General features: G+C 36.6%; 3 protein-coding genes across 8 annotated transcripts in view; 1 reads left to right on the top strand and 2 right to left on the bottom strand.

Moving 5' to 3' along the window:
• The window catches only part of LOC139985116 (uncharacterized), a 364,233-nt gene that overhangs the window by 108,473 nt on the left and 231,586 nt on the right, over positions 1 to 24,174 (bottom strand). The window lies entirely within an intron of this gene.
• Positions 1 to 24,174, bottom strand: part of LOC139985119 (uncharacterized) — a 409,107-nt gene that overhangs the window by 39,739 nt on the left and 345,194 nt on the right. The window lies entirely within an intron of this gene.
• The window catches only part of LOC139985149 (uncharacterized), a 121,330-nt gene continuing 103,593 nt past the window's right edge, over positions 6,438 to 24,174 (top strand). Inside the window, exons 1-6 of one of the 3 annotated variants that reach the window (XR_011799305.1) lie at positions 6,438 to 6,648; positions 7,663 to 7,840; positions 9,035 to 9,189; positions 13,940 to 14,044; positions 15,260 to 15,354; positions 22,263 to 22,353. The gene's annotated coding sequence lies outside the window, so the exon portion shown is untranslated. Of the gene's footprint in view, positions 6,649 to 7,659; positions 7,841 to 9,034; positions 9,190 to 13,939; positions 14,045 to 15,259; positions 15,355 to 22,262; positions 22,354 to 24,174 lie in introns of all 3 variants that reach the window. The other 2 variants (XR_011799303.1, XR_011799304.1) reach the window with 2 other exon arrangements.

Genomic DNA, 24,174 nt, shown 5'->3' on the forward strand with positions numbered 1-24,174 from the left:
TTTATTGTAAACATCCAGAGTAGGCCTACGAGTACGAGTACGAAGTTTACGAACTTTGACTGAAAGAAAGTTTTAAACGAGAATAGTTTCATGTTGAAGGGCAAAACCTTTTTATACGTGTTTATTTTATTCCCCGATATGTTCTGGTTACCAGAAGTAATGAAAACAAGAAGGAAAGTTCGTGCCTTATCCTTTCGGGGTAACATATCATTTTTTTTATGCACATTAGGCTAGGAAACGTTGCACTGAGTACTGTTCGAAAACATGTCGAGACAAGACTCGGTGCATTGGATACTGTTCGCTGTTTAGGTATGCATGTAGAGACGTTCCACTGCCAATCGTTTCTTGGCGATTTGCCAAGTTTAACTAAGAACACGTGAACTATCTAAGCGGAGCGCCACCATCGGTTGGCGCGCAGCGTACAAGAAAATTTTTCTTCTGGCAGACCCCTCAGATTGCAGGAAACGGCACTTCCCGTGCATTATGGCAGAAAGCAACACCCCTAAAATTGATAAAAATTTCCGGCAATTTTTTATTTTGGGAAATATTCTCGAAGGAAGTGATCGCCATTTATTCCTAAGTTTACCAATTCCTCGTCTCCCAGAAGCGCCCAACATTTAAGATATCGAAACATTTTCGTGTTGGCTGATCCATGATCACCGCCCATCAAGGGCGGCGGAAGCACTTTTAATCTGGGGGGGGGGGGTGCACCGACATCAAAGGGCACTTTGCAGCAATTCGATTGGACTGATGCAGCCTTATATTTAGTACCCTTTACAACTCTTATTGTATTATCTTATTTGTGTACACTCCATCAACGCCCCCCCCCCCCTCTCAGGAAAATATGCATACTAGCACTGCAATATCCAATGTGCAAATTGGGAAACAAGGAACAAGTTTTCTTTTGAGACAAAATGAATGAAATCATGCTAATTGCTAATGTAGGAATCTTCCGACTTAGAGTTTATTTCTTGTTAATATGTTAACAAATTTGTTTCATTCGAAATAGCTTTGAGTTTGACCCACAGATATTCACTAAGAATCAGAGGCATAGCCAGGAGTTGCAAAGTTGTATGCCCGACTATCTGAGCGGAGCGCCACCATCGGTTGGCGCAGAGCGTAGTAGAAAATTTTTGGTTTTACAAACCCCTCAGATGGCCGGAAAAAGGCCCTTCCGAGTGTTCATTCTGGTTCCCTGGCCTCTTGCTAACTTGAGACACCTCATTTTTTATGTAGAAAATGGGCACATTTTTAACCTGGGGAAAAGTGGGGGCACGTGCCCCCCGGTTCCGCCGCCCTTGCCGCCCATGCCCGTGAGAAGTGGTGACTAGGTGAAGAAAAAGCCATGCCGTTTGAAAACATGGGCAGAAAAAGTGAAAGTGGAGAAACCTAAGGTAAAACGCGCGATAACGAAGTGATTATTTTCCAGGTTAATTGAGACTGTATCAAACGCGAGCTTAGGACAAACATATTCAAAGGTAATGGCATTACTAATCCCGATATGTCGTCTTTGAGGTGTGTGGAAAATCCGCAACGACCATCAAAGAGCAATTGAATATTTAGTCTACTTTTCGATTTCGAAAACACTTTTTTTTAAATTATGACAAAATTTTATGACACCTTTGATTTTTTTTTGGGGGGGGGGGGCCTGTGCCCCCGGGCCCCAATGGGCACGACGCCACTGACCCCCAGATATAGGCCCATTGCAGGGGTGGGCAACCTTTTGAATGAATGGGACAGATTTTAGGAGTGAAAGATCGACAGGGCCGCACCTAACCAACGGCCTGCTGCTGATTTCAAACCTTTGATTCCGAGGACGTTCAAGCAATAGGTGTGTGTACTTAACCTGTATTCACAAAACCATAATGTCAATACAGTCCTGTTGATAATTAATGGTGATAATAGACCAACCTGACAGCATCATAAGTGCAGATAAATTCTAAGCAGCTAGCTCGTTTTTGGTGATGATGCAAAATAGCTTGATATTTTTCTTTTTCTTGAGACATCTCACGGGCCGCAAAAAAATCACTGGCGGGCCGCATGTGGCCCGCAGGTTGCTCACCCCTGGTCTATAGGAACGATGTCCCAAAATTTCCCCGGACATATAGGCGAAGGAAGCTGTCCGACGCGACTGCATGTGAGTTTCTCGACTTTCTGTCCTGGGAGTCATACCACAAAATGGTGCATTTCCTCATACGCCATTATTAATCATTTAAATAACTAACTAATAAGGCACAGCCCATATCCGAGTGCGTATAGCGAGCTTAGCGCAAATTTGGCGCCAGCATGTTAAACCAGGTTGCTAGGTCTACGAGAATACATTTACATGAAATTTGAAAACAAGGATAGCAAGACAAACCACTTTTATGATGTTTTCAGGACCTCACACATGCGCATGTATCGTCAGACTTAGAATAGGTCCCATGTGAGTGGTGGCTAAAGTGATGAAGGCATGAAAATAAATCAGTGGTTGTTCGTTGGAGTCCTCAAGCAAGTTACCTCGGTTGCTAGGTGGATTTGCATCTGGTTATCGGGTGAATTCTGGTCGGAGCGTACTATGTAACCACCATGTACCCAGGGACGTAGCTAAGGCCTGATGATTGGGGGGGGGGGGGGGGTGTAGTGGTTGAAAATCGGTTTTGAAGCAAGAAAATTCCAACTGCTGCTTTGTACCCCCCACCCTCCCGCTACTCGTCAACGATACGGTCATTGTCAGTCAGAAAACCCAATCTTTCGCGACTGCACTTCTGTTACGAACTTGTTGCGATACATTTGTATCCAATGGCACTCATTTCAAAAACTTATTGCCCCCCCCCACCCCAACCAAATATTTTTGTGAAATTCGGGCAATATGCTGATAGCTTTTTGGATAATTTGCAATGTGTTTTTCAGTGGTTATACTGATATTATTATTACCCAACAATTATCACCAATACGGAAGGGTAATAAGACGGAAAATGATTGTATGCTATTTGCATGCGATTTAAAAACCGATGCATGCCTGTATGATATGCACATGATCAAATTTTGGTCATATTTTCGGGCAAGTCGTTACAACCCCCCCCCCCCCCCCCCACAAAACAAATTGGGCTCCTACGCCTATGACGGTAGTTCTATTAGGCATTTTTTGTAGTATTCAAAATCATAAGAAGTTTTGTACGGTGGAGAATAAAAATCGCAAGAAACAATTTCCCAAAGTGGCAAGGAAAACATGGTAAATATGACAGGTCAGGTTAAAGGTCAATTTTGAGCGAAATTTAAAAAAAAATTTACATGAAAAGGCCTAGATAAACTAGAGTGCGACAGTCGGAAATTCCGACTGTCGCACTCCAATTTTCCAACTAGCGTCAGTTTTACCATGGCTTGGGGGTGAGACACACCCACACCCCCTCTAACGACGTCCCTGCGCGGTGAATATGGAACACGATCACATGGTTCAGCCTCTGTTGAGTCATGGTGCTCCGTAGCCTTGTCTTCAAACGCCTCAAAGCCCTAAAAGATCTCTCGGCTTCCGTCGAACTGGCGGAGGAGACGAGGAGCAACCGCAAGAGAGCTTCGACTTCACCAAACATAGCCCGTACCACTGGATTCATCAACTTGAATATTTGTCTATACCCTTCAACCGACGACGAATGGAACTGGCCTCGAAATAAAGGCAGACTAAGCTTAAGATTGTTGGAGAGCTCAGGGTACCAACTCACGAGATCTGGGTAGAATTCTCCATTCAGCAACATTGAGTGATATTCGAGGATGTGAATCCTAAGATGTGTAAGCCGTAACCAAATAGAGCCACGACACTACTCTTTTTCCAAATGTGTGGGGTGGACATTTGATATTGTTTCCCTCATCCATCGAAATGTGGGGGGACGTGTCCCCCCCCCCCGTCCCCCCTGGATTGACGCCCATGGCCTGCTGTACCAATGATTTCCCGCGTACACTGCCGTACAGGTAAAATGTGAATTCCTTTTTGGGGGGATTTAATGGTCATGCATAATAAATGAGAACAATGTGCATTTGAAACAATAACACTAGGGTGAGTGATGAGGGGCTCTAAATACAAAAAATACCAAAAAAGATCCCAGGAAAATTCAGTGATCCACATGAAAAAACAAAGGTATCTCAGGAGAATTTTGAGGATCAAAACCCTTTCTAAATGCCACCATTTTGCATGTAGGCACCATCAGGATTTGAAAATTTTTCAAAAGGGGAGGGGCAACCCCCTCCCTTTATACCCCTCCCCCAGGACGAGGATCACTGTCACAAATTACCCGGCTCTAAAAATGGTCTGGTGACAACCCTGTATATATATATATATATATATATATATATATATATATATAGATAGATAGATAGATAGATAGATAGATAGATAGATAGATAGATAGATAGATAGATAGATAGATAGATAGATAGATAGATAGATAGATAGATAGATAGATAGATAGATAGATAGATAGATAGATAGATAGATAGATAGATAGATAGATAGATAGATAGATAGATAGATAGATAGATAGATAGATAGATAGATAGATAGATAGATAGATAGATAGATAGATAGATAGATAGATAGATAGATAGATAGATAGATAGATAGATAGATAGATAGATAGATAGATAGATAGATAGATAGATAGATAGATAGATAGATAGATAGATAGATAGATAGATAGATAGATAGATAGATAGATAGATAGATAGATAGATAGATAGATAGATAGATAGATAGATAGATAGATAGATAGATAGATAGATAGATAGATAGATAGATAGATAGATAGATAGATAGATAGATAGATAGATAGATAGATAGATAGATAGATAGATAGATAGATAGATAGATAGATAGATAGATAGATAGATAGATAGATAGATAGATAGATAGATAGATAGATAGATAGATAGATAGATAGATAGATAGATAGATAGATAGATAGATAGATAGATAGATAGATAGATAGATAGATAGATAGATAGATAGATAGATAGATAGATAGATAGATAGATAGATAGATAGATAGATAGATAGATAGATAGATAGATAGATAGATAGATAGATAGATAGATAGATAGATAGATAGATAGATAGATAGATAGATAGATAGATAGATAGATAGATAGATAGATAGATAGATAGATAGATAGATAGATAGATAGATAGATAGATAGATAGATAGATAGATAGATAGATAGATAGATAGATAGATAGATAGATAGATAGATAGATAGATAGATAGATAGATAGATAGATAGATAGATAGATAGATAGATAGATAGATAGATAGATAGATAGATAGATAGATAGATAGATAGATAGATAGATAGATAGATAGATAGATAGATAGATAGATAGATAGATAGATAGATAGATAGATAGATAGATAGATAGATAGATAGATAGATAGATAGATAGATAGATAGATAGATAGATAGATAGATAGATAGATAGATAGATAGATAGATAGATAGATAGATAGATAGATAGATAGATAGATATAGATATACAAAATATCACGAAGCGCGCGAACAATTTTGGGGATGAAAGTTGCTACGCAAATGCAAATGCCCCCCCAATATTTGAAACAAATCGCCGCCCCTGGGGGGGGGGCGGGGAGTGGTGTACACCGGTAGCAGTTACCTTCTTCTCAGCTGAATGTAACGTTGCCCCCTCTGCTTCTATTCAAGTGTATAATTTGGAAATTTTCTGATTAATGTTGAAATATCAAAATACTTTCATCTCGTCATTTCAAAGTTTTTAGAAATGATAAAATATTGACTTTTTTCTTAGCTTGTAGGAAAACAATAATCTGAAAAAATGCTTAAGATGTCTAATTATCTTGCTGTCTTGATGACACTTGTAGTGAGGCAATACTATCACGATAGCTTTCGCTAGTCGATATAGTGCGCGTTTTTCCTTGGAACTTACACTCGCCTTCTATCTTGTTTTTACTGGAAAGTCACGACCATGCATCATATTTGTTTTCATTATTTTCATATTACGTTTTCATTATATATTTTGTGTTGGACTCCTTTTTATATATAAAATATCATTATTATATAATAAAAATATGTTGTGAATAGTCAAGAGGCCGTCTTAATTGTAATTTGGTGAGTTTCAGTGTAATAACTTATACGTATTTTTTATCTTTTCCATAAAACCTATACGACCATAACACCGAAACACGTTCAAGCTGCTGTACATGATTCTATGAACGCATCATTACCAGAGTATTGTCGAGGTGCAAATGATGAATTTACGTTTTGCAGCATATCGTTGAAGTCCTCACTTTTCGATCTAACGAATTTGCCATTTTGTTGTAAATTGCTATTATTTGAATAGGAAGATTGATCATTTAGCTCAAAAAGAGGGGAAATTCCCTCGTGACCAATGGAAACGACTTGAACAAGTCTCATTTTCCACATCTAAACAACCAACGACACAGTCACACTGTTCACACAGTGTGTAAAGCAGCGTTTCAAGAACGGTTGTTACTGTATGGTTGTACTTCCCTGTTTGTTTGGTGTGATTCCCCGAAGCAACAGTACTGGCTTACTAAATGTGAAGATATTGCAATATATATTCTAGATGGTGAACATACTGAAAGAAACATACCTAGTATGTTGCAATTGTCCAAGAAGAAATCCCACGTATGTCTTGTGTTCCTTTCAAGTTTCATATTGTTAGGCTATGTACTGTACCTACAACGTTTGTACAAGGACAGGGACATCATAACGTTGAAGTTATGGCTTAGGTCTTCTCTAGTCATTAAAAAAGTGCAGCATAACTTATGCCTAGTAGTCCAATGGTTTTAGTTACAATATTCAATACTAGCGCAATGCCAGCATAAAGCGTGACCTAGGCTCAGCACAATGTAGGAATAGCTGAAATATGGTGATGCTAGCCTGTTACAGTGTTAGTTGCTTACAAGTTGAAGCCTGATCCAACTGTCCAAAAGGTTTTAGTCAAATTTAGTCATAAAACCTACCCTTCATTAGTCATAAAACCTACCCTTCAAGTACTCTGGAGTTGTTTCCTCTCCGGGATATTGTGGATTTAAGCGTTAACTTGCCAGTGAGTAACGGTCAAATGAAATGCAAGGTTTTCCAGAGATTTAAAATTCAATATTACATATAAGCATTATTGTAGTTTGTGTCACCCAAAATACTCAGTAGGGGCTATAGCGCCCCTCTCAAAATACTGCAGTGCTGTACACCACCCTTACTGGTCCAAGACAACCCATTATTGGAACATATCCATAATTTCCAGGGTTTTTGCTGATAATGCTCATTTCCTATTGATGTATCTTCAGCTTCAATATCACTTTTACATACTTTTACATAATTTACAGTATATACTTACTAAAAGTGTAGGAGTCTTTTACAGCTTACCCTGTAACATGTGAAGTTGATTGCCTAGAGACTGCTGTAGTGTCACGTTGCTATCTGAATGCAAAAGTTCCTAAGGACTTTCATAATAGCTTCAGAAACCAAACACTGTAATACTGTATAATCACTAAATTAAAAAGATCAAAGATTGGATGAAAGTGGAACTGCTACCATTGGTTTTTCTTTGTTGTGAGTATCCTTTTGTTTCTGAAGTTGTCTGAAATTTCTGAACAACTAATTTGATTTCATGTTAGTGTTTCACTTTTGATTTAGAAGTCACTGAGGCTCGAACGGCTCCATGATGTAATAATTCTACCGTAGGAAGAAACCCTCTAGTGAATATGAAGATGCAGACCGTACTGGATAGAGGAGAGCAGGACCTACTGTATGAACCTATCAAGGTTTTTTGGTATCCTACACTTCTTGATGCAAAGAGGTACAGTACATAGGAATGGTAAGAATGAAGTAAATCTGGTTTGTTGTGACTTGATTCACCAAACTGCTGGCTAGCAAGCATGGTTAAGGAAGTTAAATTCCCCTGCCACTCTTTATCAATATCATGTCATGATAACATTTCTTCCTTGCATATTTGAGAGCTAAATACTGTTTAAAGTAAACACATTTAGAGGGCATTCAAAGATATACAAGCACTGGCATCCATTAGGGTGGTGAGCACTTGGCAACCCCCCCCCCCTCAATTGGCTAGACTAGGGCTTCAAAATCAGAGAACATTAAATATCAGAAAAGTGAAAATGCCTCAGCTGAAGTCCCCAGGGACTTATACTTTATAGAATTATATTTTTCTGTCTAACATGCATTTAAACTTAGTAGAAGAGGACAAGAAGTCTCAGAGTTGTTACAGGGCTCTTCTGAAGCACCTGGCTAGGGCTCAGATATATTCCACAGAGTAAAATCAGATTAAGTATTTCTATTCCTGACATGTCCTCATGTGCTTTAAGTTTCTAGCAGTTTTCAAAAACTATGTGAAAATACTGAAGATTTGGAGAGCTTTGCAGTACCCTTTTAAGTCCAGCCACTATAAACAGAGAACACAATTGGAAATACTTCCTACTAATCTGAGTATATACAGCTTCCAATACAGAATTGTCACTTGCTGAGCCAGTCACTGCAGTTGGTTTTAATAAAATCTTATTGGTCTCAAAATTGATCTAACTTTACCGACTTGAGTACGGTGGCTTAATAGGGACATAGGGGAAAACTAAGTGTCCCCAAATTTTACAATTTTGACTTTTTTTATCTCATTTAACTATTTCAACTCAAAATTTTGAGGTTGCAAGTGTCTTCATCTGCCAAATTTGTGGAAAGAACTGACCATATTGGATAGCTATTGATCAGCTGAACAGGGTAAGTCTCTATAAACCTTGATCTAAAATCTAGAAAAAGACCCCCGGAGAGTGGTGTAATTAGGTAAATGTACAGTAGACAATGCAGGGGCCTGGTGCCATTAAATGAAGAAAAATGATGTAAAAAAACCCATCCACCGAAGCTGACACACTAAATTAGATACAATTATCTCCTGATGAGTGGAAATTCAAAAGATATTCTGTCCTCAATAGGAAAAAAGGTCAATATATCCTATCATTAGGACTTAATTTTCATTCACATCATTTTCTTTTCTCTTCATTAGGTTAACTTGAGTTATCCTGTAGCGAGCTATTAGGGGATCACCTATTCCATCTCTAGTTACCAAATTTTTATTGGAAGCTTTCACATTGTGCTGACAAGGAAAATAAATGTTTCATCAGCTGATATTTCCTCCATGTGATGGTAATCACATTAATGGTTGTGTAGAACAGTGTTAGTAATGTTTTAACAACCTCTGATAGATTTTATGGATAGCATTGCAGATCAAGGAATACTCTTGTTTCTCCATTCACTCTCACTAAAAGAATTTTATATAAAGTTTTAACTCATCCATTCAAAATACAACTGACAGAAATTATTCCCTAGTCAGGACATTAAAATGATCGGATTCTTGCTGGATTAATGCAGTACTTGGTATGTTTGTAATGAGCTTGCCATGACACAATAGCTGCCTAAACACAGGCTGGTACATTTTACCATTTGAAAAACTGAAATAAAAATTGCCTCCTGAGACTCAAATGAATAAAGTCTTCTAAGAACTCCTGACACTCCCAGAATGGTCAGACTGGAAGATAACTTGTTGGTTTCTATGAAAGTAGTTTGGGTTACCTACAAATATGTCTTCTGTTAAGTTATTTATTTCAGATTAAAACCAAAAACTTGAAATACCATTTTAGATATTCTATAATGATGTAGAAACATTAAAGGAGTCAACTCAGTCTGTATTGCTGAGCTAAACGTGTGTTAGAGGTATTCGTAATGAACACTCCATCAAACAAACAACAAAACCTTGATTAATTTAGGTATGTCATACATAGGTCACGCAACTATGGATATAATCTGAACTTTAATGTACTTTGTTATGATGTTTATTTACTGTAGTACGGTTGAGTTGACTGTTTTAAGCATTTGCTTAAATGTTAGAAAACTATGATTCAAAACGTAATTGGACAGTACAATGCAAATCACCTCCACCTTTGATATTCATCTCAAAGATGTCTATCATATATCAGCTGAAGATGATGGCTGGGTTTGCTTCTCCCTTAATTCTTTGATATTTTTCTCCAAACTCCTGATAAACTGTCGCACACCAGTTCTAAGATCCACAATCACATCCTGTGAGGCTAAAGAAGCATTATTCAAGTAAGGTGTACACAAAACCAGTGACATTGAGAGCCAGCCACAGTTCCATGAAAAATGTTCTTACCAGATCCACTTTGTTTAAGTCATTGTTTATCCAAAGTTAAAGTGTATCATTCTTTTTCACTTGGCACTTGTAGCCACTTGTGACAACTGTAGCCACCACCCAACCCCCACCCTCTCACACCAGGACTGCACAGAACAAAATGTTATGAAATAACAGTATATATCAAATTGCAGATAGAAAATTATGTACTTTTACTCAATCAATTATAGTACAATGTCATCAATTCAGAAATCCTACAAATTTATCAACCTATAGACAGTATAATGAGCCATTGGTTCCTAAATTATGTGACCAGAATCCTTCATCATGTTTTTTTCAGGCTCCATTTTTGGTTCCTTGCTTTAGCAAAAGGAACCTATGTAGTCAGGTTTGTGTGTGTGTGTGTGGGTGTGTGTGTCTGTGTGTGCATCTGTGACACTTTCTTGGGTACGCTCTATCTCAATAAGGGAATGTTGGATTGAGGCCAAACTTGGACTATAGATCCGCCATATGGAGAAGGTGTGCCCTATTGTTTTTGGTGCCCACAAAGGTCACCAAAGGTCAGTTATGGTCCAAAAACCGAACATATTAAAACTGCAATAACTCCCAGTGCCAATGTGCGACAAGGTTGATATTTTGGGAAAAGTTGTGAACTGGTTAGGGGAACATTTTCAAACTTAACGGTCATGTGATCCGAGGTCACCAAAGGTCAATTAATGATAAAAAACTAGTATTTTTGCGATAACTTGAGAACGAAATGTCCGTTAGGGTTGGGAGTTGCTTCAATGTTATCCAATTGTCGACCCGCATCTGGGTGACCCTTGACCTCAATTTGACCTCTGGTGACCTTTACGTGTTTTGGGGGATTTTTACAGTTTTGATGCTATTTTCAGATGTCAAAGGTACCTTCTGATCATAAATGTCAATGGGTTGACCCCGTGTGACCTTTATGTGCGAAGTTATATGGGGTCAAAGTTTTTCGGTCGGAGTTAGGATGGTTGTACAGACTTGTCGTTTTGTTTTTTGGAATCAGGAGATTAAACTGCATCAGAAACCAAGGTCAAAAGGTCAAAGGTCACATTAGAAAAAATGTGCTTATTTTGGGAGGAAACGAGCAAAAAAGGAAATGTTTGGTTTTGATGCTAGATTTGGATATCAAAGGTACCTTCCGATCAAAAATGTCAATTGGTTGACACCCGTGTGACCTTCCTGTGCGAAGTTATACGAGGTCAAAGTTAATTTTCAGACATTTAATGCAACAACTCCCAGTTCCAAGGTGTGACATGGTTGATATTTTTGGACAAGTTGCAAATGGTATAGGTAAATATTTTCAAACTTAACGGTCATGTGATCCGAGGTCACCAAAGGTCAATTAATGTTAAAAAACTAGTATTTTGGGGGCAGAAAATGGGCAAAGAAAAAATGTTTGAATTTGTATAGTTTGATGCTCTAACTTAGGTCTCATCAATCAAAAATGTCAATAAGTTGACCCAAGGTGACCTTTGTATGTTAAGTTATATGAGGTCAAAGTTAATTTTCAGACATTTAATGCAATAACTCCCAGTTCCAAGTTGTGACAAGGTTGATATTTTTGGAGTAGTTGCAAATGGTATAGGGGAATATTTTCAAACTTAACGGTCATGTGATACAAGGTCACCAAAGGTCAATTAATGATAAAAAACTAGTATTTTTGCGATAACTTGAGAACAAATTGTCTGTTAGGGTTGGGAGTTGCTTCAATGTAATCCAATTGTCGACCCGCATCTGGGTGACCCTTGACCTCTGGTGACCTCTGGTGACCTTTTCGTGTTTTGTGGAATTTTACAGTTTCCATGCTATTTTCAGATGTTAAAGGTACCTTTTGATCATAAATGTCAATGGGTTGACCCCCATGTGACATTCGTGTGCGAAGTTACAATAGGTCAAAGTTAATTTTCAGACATTTAATGCAATAACTCCCAGTTCCAAGGTGTGACAAGGTTAATTTTTTGGACAAGTTGCAAATGGTATAGGGGAATATTTTCAAACTTAACGGTCATGTTGTCCAACGTCACCAAAGGTCAGCTAATGTTAAAAAAGTAGTATTTTGGGGGGAGAAAATGGGCAAAGAAAATATGTTTGAATTTTTACAGTCATGCTCTAACTGAGGTCTCATCAATCAAAAATGTCAATAAGTTGACCCAAGGTGACCTTTGTATGTTAAGTTATATGAGGTCAAAGTTAATTTTCAGACATTTAATGCAATAACTCCCAGTTCCAAGTTGTGACAAGGTTGATATTTTTGGAGTAGTTGCAAATGGTATAGGGGAATATTTTCAAACTTAACGGTCATGTGATACAAGGTCACCAAAGGTCAATTAATGATAAAAAACTAGTATTTTTGCGATGACTTGAGAACAAATTGTCTGTTAGGGTTGGGAGTTGCTTCAATGTAATCCAATTGTCGACCCGCATCTGGGTGACCCTTGACCTCAATTTGACCTCTGGTGACCTTTTCGTGTTTTGTGGAATTTTACAGTTTCGATGCTATTTTCAGATGTTAAAGGTACCTTTTGATCATAAATGTCAATGGGTTGACCCCCATGTGACATTCGTGTGCGAAGTTATAATAGGTCAAAGTTAATTTTCAGACATTTAATGCAATAACTCCCAGTTCCAAGGTGTGACAAGGTTAATTTTTTTGGACAAGTTGCAAATGGTATAGGGGAATATTTTCAAACTTAACGGTCATGTTGTCCAACGTCACCAAAGGTCAGCTAATGTTAAAAAAGTAGTATTTTGGGGGGAGAAAATGGGCAAAGAAAATATGTTTGAATTTTTACAGTCATGCTCTATTTAGGTCTCACCGATCAAAAATGTCAATTGGTTGACCTCCGATTGACCTTTGTGTGTGAAGTTATGTATACAAGTTCAAAGTTAATTTTTTGAAATTTAATGCAATTAAATCTTAATGCCAAGGTGTGACATGGTTGATATTTTGGGACAAGTTGTGAACGAAGTGGTGGAAAATTTTAAAACTTAAAGGTCATGTCATCTGAGGTCACCAATGTTATCATATCTGTTCACACGCTTGTAGGTCTCTTATATTTCTTACATTTTGGACGCCATATTTAGATCTCAAAAGTGCCTTTTCATCAAAAATCCGATCACATTTTGTGATCACAAAAGTGTTGGCTATAGTGTTGGTTACTTTATGGGAACATGTAGGACCACAATTACTTGGACTATTTGAGCCCAATCTTGCTTGATAATATTATGTGTATTGTCATATACCCCAAGCAAGGAACCACAGTGCCCTTGGGCTCTTGTTTCAGGTTGTCTTTGTTTTAGCTCTTGTTTCTCAATTGAATATAAACCAGACTGGATTGCTAGTGGTATTTTGCCTAAAGTTTTTATTGAATATTCAATGCTTGTCTCAATTTCAAATTATGTTTCTTTGTATTTCAATTAGTTTGGTATTAGGTGAGCTGTATATACACTGTGGGAAGCATTATGAGACCTTGAACTCATCTTGTACAGTCTATAGATTTGTATTCTAGTTTCTCCTAGTTGTATCAGTTTATTTACATTGTTATTATAATTATAACTGAGTATTTTTTTTTGAAACTACAGTAGCATACCATATGTTTATAATAGCTGTGCTCTGTGTTTGACAATGTTACATGGTAGAATGCTTCTACTTGCAGACCGGGTGATTATAATTTACATTAATAATAACTTTATAACTGATGACCAAATGCATTTTGTTTTTTTCATCATCAGGTAAACTGGAATTATTCAGTCCTGAGATCAGCCTTCTTAGGGATTTACCATATCCGGATTACAGCTTTTGGAAGAAATGTGTACAGTTTACAGTACATGAGCAGGGTAATGATTGTATGGTTCACCACCTGATTCTTAACCACACCCACCCATCCCCCTCTTCAATGAGAATACAAGTGTTTAATTGGATATTTTTACTCCATGATGTATCAGATGATCCCTTAAGCAAAATTTCCCCAACGGAAAGTCTATCATCCAGCACCCCCTTTCCCCACCCAACCCCCATCAATGCCAATCACTGCAAAACAAGACATAACATGTGAACAATCTAGTTAGAATACTGCTGAAGGTTGTGTCTTAAACTCAGGGATTACATCTCTAATCTTTCAAATCTGACCAATTTTAATGGTCATTAGACATCCATTGTTTCATTATGAAACAGTTCATTCCCATTTGAGCATCTAATGCTAATGAAGGCTTTCTGTTGTCACGGTCTCCAGGTTGAGTGGATATTATGTAATTTATGACAAGGTCCACCTATCCCATCATATTAAATAGTTGTCATGGATAATGATAGGAATTGAGTATTGCACTATGACAAGCAACAGTTTATGATTCTATCACAAAAGATCGTACAACACAATATGACAAGTTCTTGTAGGATTCAGCATGTTATGTCATCTGAAATCCGTAGTGCATTTGTATTCTTTTTATGTTCTTAAAGCTATTGTGTAGTTCAGTAATTCTGTTAAAAGGGGGGGGGGGTGGCATCAGGTTGCTGTCTATTGGCAGAGTTGGAAATGAAGTTACTGGGAAAGTTGTGAAAGAAAAAATAACAACATTTATATAATAGAGCAGCCTCTGCTTCACACTGGTATACCCAATATTTTACAAAAGCAATCCAGACCAGTAACTGTGCCTAACTTGGCTATTTGGTGTTCATACAAAGATGAACAACTTCATTGGCCTGCTGCACCAAATAACGCTAAAAGTACCAACTTAGAAAGTGTACTGATCAATTTAGTCTTATCCAAAGGATTGCAAACATGTTACCAATGTTAGCCTATTATTTTGTTTTGGATAAATTTTCAATAAAATGACTGAACTTGCAATTATAGAGTTGTTTCAGGGACACAGAATCATCATAGCATTAGCTTGTGTATCTGTGAGCAATGGAATAACTGTTGAGTAAATATTAAAAAGACACGCTCAATAACAAAGGTTTTATTGTTTGCATTAAAGCATATCTAGTTCTGATATTCTCAATATACAATAATTGACAACTGATTCTTATTGTCTTTGTCTTTATCTCCTCGTTAGGCAAATGTGGATTAATCAGTCTTGAGATGATCTTTGGGGGTCACCTAATGCGGATCTTGCACAGAATGGTTTACAATATATAGCTGATGGTAATGGTAAGTGTATAATTATTGTATAGCAAGACTGGTAACTAGCTGGGTTGTACAGTAGTTATAATTAGATTTGAGTCTGGGTAGAAAGTGACTTTGTTACTGCCTTATCATGGAGGAACAGTAATTGTTTTGAAACTTGCTTGATCAGTAAACTCCCTAAGGGCCTAAGGGAAGATAAGGTAGTACTCAGTCTTTACAGTGTCGCCACACTCCTCTGTATTACCAGCCTTACTTCCACAAAAATGTAGTAATGTACCTACTTGAGATTATATCCTTTTGATATAAACACAAGATTTGCTGAGGCTAAGAAATTTATAAATAATTTAATATTAACCATGTATACTGCATCAGGAAGTGAGTCAGTGTTATTTACTATGAAGCCTACAGTATGTGCTTCCACTTGCTTAATGTTACATATGTAACAATTAAGTCTTTGTTAATAAAATGTAGAATCACTAACTGGAACCATATCTCCCTTTCCATTCTAACATTTCCTACCTACCCCTCTCAGTGCATCTAAAACTCAAGAAAATTGATATCAAATTTAAATCTGGAGATAATCTAGTCTTTATGCCATTTTCCAATGAGGTATATAATTTCCATTCTTACCCATTGTTTAATAGTGTTGATAGATTCTTTTAATGTGTTTTGTCTAAAGATGTACATTATTTGCACTTCAGCTATAGTACTGGCCATTCAAGAGATATTTCCATCAAACTCAAGCACATGCGCTTTCTACATCTATTTTCTGTTGCAGATAGCTCAAAAATTTGGTAGAAAACTTCCAGCAATTGTTAAAAGTTGTTTTATGGGGAAGGGGGGCTTCAAACTCTTCGGATGTAACATCAGTTACCACTACAACTGTTGTAAATAACTAATTGTATTGATTAGCTCAGATGCTAAACATATTCTTAAAAAAGCAGGTAAGGTGCTTTGAATAATGATATTAGTCCTGTGCTGTTAGCTCTGTCAGTCCAATAAACCCCAAAATAGAAACAGAAATAGAACAATATATTCCACACCAAGTGGTCCCAACATGAAAAAATTAGAAAGGGTTATAAGTTGTCTCTCTTTGTGTTTAATGTAAAGTAAGTAGATTAGATTTTCATAAACGGTTAAAGTTTTCTTCTTCTGATTTCTCAATCTTGGATTATAGCAATGAGTATCGATCTGAAACTAAAGGCACATTCACAGTGAATTATCAAACAATAATTGAAAGTAGAAGAAATCCTTAAATGAAAGGAAAGTCCAAGCTTTCTTTTAATGTGGCAGTTAAATGCAGTCAGCTAATTTATATAATAACACAATTTAACAAATTTCCTTTATTACTGGTAACACAGATTATGTTAAAAATGCCACACTCTGGCTGTGACTTACGTGACAAAAATAGAAGGGAATGTTTTCCTCCAATAATATATAGTGTGTGAGAGCAAAGTGAGCTACAATTGTAAAGGTAGCTATAAAGGTTGATCTGTAAAACCACCACTTTTGATCTATGTAACAAGCTTTAACAAATTTAGGGACTCCGGAAGTGTGTGACTTACGTGACGTCACGTAAGTCACAAAGGGAAGTGTAACTTACGTGACAAGTTTATTCTCAACACTTTCACACAGTTTTTATGTCTTCTATACTATAACAGGTTTATCATAACACCTTCCTATTTATCAAAGATACCTACTCAGTTCTAAAATGCAGGAACAACATTTATAATGTGAAGTAAAATTGAAAGGTTACAGTTAAGTGAATTGCAAAAAATGGCTCAAACAGCTCAATCATAGAACAATAATACTTGTTACCTTAAAGTCTCATGACGTGTTTGCCAAATTTAATCTTCAACTTTTCCAGCTAACTGCACTGAAAGCTCAGTGAAAATGTTACCCTTCTATGCTGTTTCCATATCAATATTCATTATTTTTATTTGTTTATATGTCGATAAACAACAGATTTCTTAACAAGTCCATAGATTCTACAAAATTCAATCAAAATGTGCAAACCCGGCCGACAGATCATGCGCCAATCAAATCTCTCTGTTTTGTTAACAACAGTTATGCCTAGGTCTACTTTCACTTTCGTGGCTCTCCTGTGGTAGATTCGTTCTTTTGAATAGTATCTTTCTGTCGGTCTTACTGATGTAGCTTGCAAAATTGTATCATTTCATTCCATTGCAATGAATAAACAGGTATTTTCAAGAGTTTCCTCCGTTAATTGGGTTAAAATAGTGGACAATAAGAGTATAAGTAAAGTAGGTTACATTTGTGTAATGAACGTGCTGATATGGGCGGTTGCAGTGATTTTACAGTAAATCTTTCGCGCCATACAGGCAACAGAAAATAAATTTCTTTTGTTTCATTGCGAAAGTTTTTCTCCATTAAACCCCCCTGGTCAGAGTGCATTTAGAAGTTAAGAAACATTGAATCTGCTTCAGAACTTTGTTTTATGAATTTCATCAGCAAACACATATTGAGACTTTAAGTTCTTTAAATGTGAATTGCAGTCTACCCCTGAACTGCACAAGGTGCTTCAGGGGGTGAAATTTGTTTTAATAATGTTTTCGGGCTAGTTGGAGATTTTATCTACCAAAAGAGACCATTTCCATGTTGTGGTGGTCGCAGGCACCATATTTGTAACCTCACCTGGGTACAGTACATCATCTTATTTTACAACAACCCAGTCTTCTACCTTAATATGAGAGGTCAGAGCTGGAACCACAACATAAGTAACTGACATAAGTGGATCTCCTTCAGTATTTATGTGGTTTTCCACATACACATCTTGCCACCTTCTGCCTTTACCACATGGATTTATATCCATGGATTAATATTTTTAATCCAAATTCCCAAAAGTGACTAAAATGTTACCAAAAAGCTTAAAATTATAACCAAAAATGTAGAAATGAAAATACATTAGAAGTATTCTGTATTAACTAGTCTAGAGAAACTTGTTTACTCCTAATTAAGAAACTATTTAGCTACTGTAGCACTTAAACTGAGATATTTCGCAAAACTAGTCTGTAGGACTTTTTATGTACAAGTGAACACTTAGATTCTATTTTTATGTGGAATACACCCCTCCGCTACCCCCAATCTCAATATAATGAACTTGTAAAGATATCCTTAGCCTGTGTTACCTTGTATCTTTGGAAACTGTGAGAGGAAACCGAGCAGTTTCACACGTGTGACTTACGTGACAATTTTTTGTGACTTATGTGACGTCGCTAATTTGCATACGAATACCGGTATTAAAGGAATATCAATTAAATTTTACCTTGAAGTTATTCCTCAATGTGTCTTTTTCAGATGTAATAGGCAACTTAACAGATTTTTCTCAAGACTTCACAGGATTTATTGATTTCTTTCAAAAAGTTGAAATTCTTCATTTCTCTCAGTGACTTACGTGACACAAGTTGAGGGCGCTATAATTCGCAATGGGAAAGCATTAATGTTTTGCAGTGGTGACAGAATTTATTGTAGGTATTCAAAGTTCAGGAATGATAGGCATATGACTTTACTCTAGACTTGCACTGAACTGGAGATTGAAAACAAGTGTACAGTAAAATGTCTCTCTGATTTGTGACTTACGTGACGTGGAATGGCCCTGTACAGTATACACACTGTACACGTATGTACTGGTTAAACATTCCTTTTAAATAATTAAAAGTCTTTTAATTTAGTGAATTAGCAATTTAAGCATACACTACATTGCAAATATTTAAAAAGACATTGAAATATGCACAGTATGCACTATGCAGTGTGCACTATATATGTGTGTACATGTTCAGTACAGTGTTATTTTACACCAAGCACCATTAAATACACACTGTCCAAAATTATGTACAGTAAACACTGTACATGTATGTACTGGTTAAACAGTCCTTTTAAATTATTGACAGTCTTTTAATTTATTGAATTAGCAAAAGCATTCACTACATAGCAAATATTTAAAATGACATTGAAATATGCACAGTATTGAATTGAACGACCAGTACATATACATATACATGGACAGTGTGTACTGTACATGATTGTGGACAGTGTGTATTTATTTAGTGATTGGTGTAAAATAACACTGTACTGAACATGTACGTTAGCTCTACAGAAACATGCTTGCGAGGGCAAACAGTGGTAACATTGTATCTTTATTCAAGGAGGCCATGTTAAACAACATTAGAAACTATTGAAATGTTATTAATTAAAGGTGTTCTGTCTAAAACTCTGACTCCCTCCAACCCCCCCCCCCAACACCCTCCCCATAGTGCACTATGTAGATTTGTATACAGTATGTGACTTACTTTTACTGCATAGAGACTGCATAAACATGCATTTAAGGTATACTTAATTATTTGGTATGGTTATCTTCTGCTTCAAATTGTCTGTATGCATGTAACCCACCCACTTCCACCCACATCCTCTACCCAACCCTACATCAGAATAGAAAATGAATGTGAACCAGTGCGTACAGTGTGCACTATACATGTATATTAAATATGCAAATGAGAAAAGCGTCATCCAATGAAATTGCAGCAGCACTGTGGACTTGGACTGTTGTTATGTCATGTGTGTATGGCATGACAACAGTGTTATATGCAAATGAGGAAAGCTTCATCCAATGAAATTGCAGCATCCATGAAAATGCAGAATGTCACACACGTGACTCAACAATGTCACACACGTGACCAACAAAATCATGGCAGTAAAACTGATTTAAAGTAATTCCTATGGAATATCAACATCAGTGCTGTTCTGTGGTCATTACTAGAGTCAACATTTGCACTGCAAAATTGCATACTATGGAATGAAAATTCAGAATGTCAGAGACGTGACCCAACAATGTCACATACGTGACCAAATTTTTTTTGAGCTTATGTAGTATTATGCTAATTTTTAGAAGTGAAATATTTAGGTGAAATGTCTTGTTAGAATGGAAACACATTAAGGTAGTAACATGAGAAATTAGGTTTATCCAGCCCTGTTAGAAACTGAGGAATTTGCCAATGTTTTTTGTCCAAAAAAGCCAGTTTCATTTCACGTCACACACGTAAAAGACCTTTATATAACCTCTCCCAGCACATGAATGTTCTGATTTTGGCTAAGCATGCTTTTGTAAAAGAGTCCCCCTAGTGCATACTTAAGTACAGTACTACAATCAACCCAACTTTATTTACCTAAAAGTAGTTACTTAGTGGTAAAGTGCAGATCTCCCCATTTTTCGTCACACACGTGACCGAGAATGGCCCTTTTACTAATTTTACTTTGTAATTTATTTTGAAACTACATGAGCATACCGTATGTTTATATTAGCTGTGTTATTTCTATGTGTTTGACAATGTTACATGCCCGAATTCTGCTACTAGCAGACTTAGTGATGACAATTTAAATGAATAATAACATTATAACTGATGACCAAATGCATTTTGTTTTTCTCATCGTAAACTTGAATTATTCAGTCCTGAGATCTGCCTTTTTAGGGATTTACCAGTTTCATATCCGGAGTACAACTCTTGGAAGAAATGTGTACAGTTTATATGAGCAGGGTAATGATTGCATAGTCGACCACCTGATTCTTACCCACCCACCCAATCCTCTTCCTCTGCCATGCGAATGCAAGTGTTTAGGTGGATATTCTTACTCCATAATGTGTCAGATGATCCCTTAAGGGACATTACCCCACCAGAAAGTCCCTCATCCAGCACTCCCCAACCTCCAAACCCCCTTCAATTTAAATCACTGCAAAACAAGACATAACATATTAACAATCTCAGTTTAGATACCTCTAAAGGTTGTGTCTTAGACTGACGGATTCTGTGAGACCTCTTTTGTTCAGTGTTCTCTAATTGTAGCATCATCTCTACAAATTGTACCATAACTGTACGTTTCAAGAGGAGTAAATTCTGATGTGATTTCTATATTATAGCCATGGTCATCTCCAATCTTTGAAATCTGACCAATGTTGATGGTCATTAGACATCCATTGTTTCATTATGAAATAGTTCATTCCAATTTGAGCATCTAATGCTAATGAATGCTTTCTGTTGTCACTGTCCCTATGTTTGAGTGGATATTATGTAATTTTTGACAAGGTCCACCCATTGCATCATATTAAATAGTTGTCATGGATAATTATTAGAGGTATTGATTATTGACAAGCAACAGTTTATGATTCTATCACAGAAGATCATACAACACAATATGACAAGTTCTTGTAGGATTCAGCATGTTATGTCATTTGACATTCTTAATGCATTTTGTATTATTTTCATGTTCTTAAAGCTATTGTGTAGTTCAGTAATTATGTTATAAGTCTGTGTAGGGGGGGGGGGTCAGGTTGCTGTCTATTGACAAAGGTGGAAATGAAGTTACTGGGACGGTTGTGGAAGCAAAGACAAAAACATGTATATATGTCTTAAAACAGCCTCAGCTTGACACCGGTATACTGATTGTTTGACAAAAGCAATCCAGACCAGTAATTAGGCCTAACTTATGCTTGACTTCAAAGTAACAAACTTAGACATTTGGTGTTAAAACAAAAAAACAGTCATGTTAAAAGTACCAAACTAGAAAGTGTGCTGATCAATAAGCCTAATCCAGAGGATTCCAAACATGTTACCAAATTTAACCTCTTGTTTGGTTTTTGGGTAAATTTTCAAAAGCTGTCCAACTTGAAAATACAAAAGTGCCTTTCAATGAAATCGATGAATTTGCAGTCTATTGAGTTGTTTCAGTGACACAATGTCATTTTAGCATTAGCTTGTATATCTGTGAGCAATAGAAAGACTGTGGAGTAAATATTGTAAAGCCATACTCAATAACAATGGATTTTATTGTTTACATTCAAACATATCTTGTTCTGATATTCTCAATATAGAATTAGTGACAACTGATTCTTATTTCTTTTGTCCTTTCCTCCTCATTAGGTAAATGTGGATTAATTAGTCTTTAGACGATCTTTGGAGGTCACATGATGCGGATCTTGCACAGAATGGTTAACAATATGCTGATGGTAATGTAAGTGTATAATTAGTGTAAAGCAGGACTGGTAAGCTGGGTTGTAGTTATAATTAGATTTGAGTCTGGGTATAAAGTAACTTTGTTACTGCCTAATCCTGGGGAAACAGTAATTGTTTTGAATCTTTCTTGATCAGCAAATTCCCTAAGAGCCAGAGGGGAAGATAAAGGCAACCTACTGTATATACGTACACCATATAATTAGGCACTGAATGCCGTACATTGTATTGCTTACCAATGTGTAAAAGTACACAAAAAGGTGTATATGTTAATGAGCTGGGTCCCCTTTATTAATAGGCAGCAAAGAGGTAGTAACATGTATGATAGGCTTTTAAACAATCAATTTAGTTCATAAGTTCATGTCCCCTTACTATTAAATAGAGTCACTTCAAACAAAACAAGACCCATACCCACACTACGTTAGAACACTTCTAAAGTCTGCTTTATATTATGAGGAGAACTATACTTACTGTTATATCTCAGTTACAAACTAAAGAATGAAATGTCACAAGTAGTTAAACTTGACCAAACCTTTAGTTCACAATACATAGTAAGGCTTCCATTGGTTCATTAGTTACGTTAGATATACCTTCTAACTTGAGTTACCATCAACTTCAATATCCCAAGACTAAAGTATGCTATTTGAATAGGGTTAGTTTTATTGAAGGTAGCCTGTAAGCTTCTCCTAGTAGTAGGAGTACCTATGTGAGATTAGTTCCTTTTGATATAAACCCACGATTTGCCAAGGCTAAGACATTTATAAAAAAATTAATATGTGACATACTTCTCCATCATTCTGTTTTAATGGAGATGTGTATTAAGTGAGTTTGTTACTATATATAATGTAAAAGTGAACAACACCCTGCACAACTGCCCCCCGCAAGTGAATCAGTGATGTTGTTGCTATGATCACACTATCTGAAGCCTATGTGCTTCCACTTGCTATATGTCACAATTAAGTCTTTGTTCAGTAAAATGTAGAGTGACTAACAGGAACCATTTCTCCTTTTCCATCCTAAACGTTCCTATCCTTCCCATCTCAGTGATTCCAAAACCCAAGAAAATTGATGTCAAATTTAAATATGAAGATAAATTAGTATATATGCCATTTGCAAATGAGCAATATACTAAGGGATTGCTAGTGGAAGTCTTTGGTTGGTTTACTGTACTGTGTGCATATGTTGCTGTCAGTCAGTAGTACAGGACATGCAGATAGCTTCTGGACTCTATGCATGTCCTCAGAGTAAAAACCAAAGTAATTCAGATTTCCATTCTTACCCATTGTTTAATAGTGTTGATAGATTCTCTTAATGTGTTTTGTCTAAAAATGTACATTATTTGCACTTCAGCTATAGTACTGGCATTCAAGAGATATTTCCATCAAACTCAAGCACATGTGCTTTCTACATCTATTTTCTGTTGCAGATAGCTCACAAACTTGGTAGAAAACTTCCAGCAATTGTTAAAAGTTGTTTTATTGGCGGGCGAAGGGGGGGGGGGGGCTCAAAACTCTTTGGATGTAACATCAGTTACCACTACAACTGTTTTAAATAACTAGTTGTATTGAGTAACACAGATGCTAAACATATTCTTAAAAAACAGCTGAGGTGCTTTGAATAATGATATTAGTCCTGTGCTGTTACTGTAGCTATGTCATTCCAACAAACCCAAATATAAAAACCGAAAAAGAAAATAATACTGTATATATGCTGCCCTTAGAATAAAGCTATACAAAATATCATATATACTGTACTTATAGTAAGACACAAGGAAAGACATTGATGTCTGTTACAAAAATGATCACAAAACTTATGAATATTG

The sequence above is a fragment of the Apostichopus japonicus genome, chromosome 17 (assembly GCF_037975245.1).
Source record: "Apostichopus japonicus isolate 1M-3 chromosome 17, ASM3797524v1, whole genome shotgun sequence".
NCBI classification, from domain to species: domain Eukaryota; kingdom Metazoa; phylum Echinodermata; class Holothuroidea; order Aspidochirotida; family Stichopodidae; genus Apostichopus; species Apostichopus japonicus.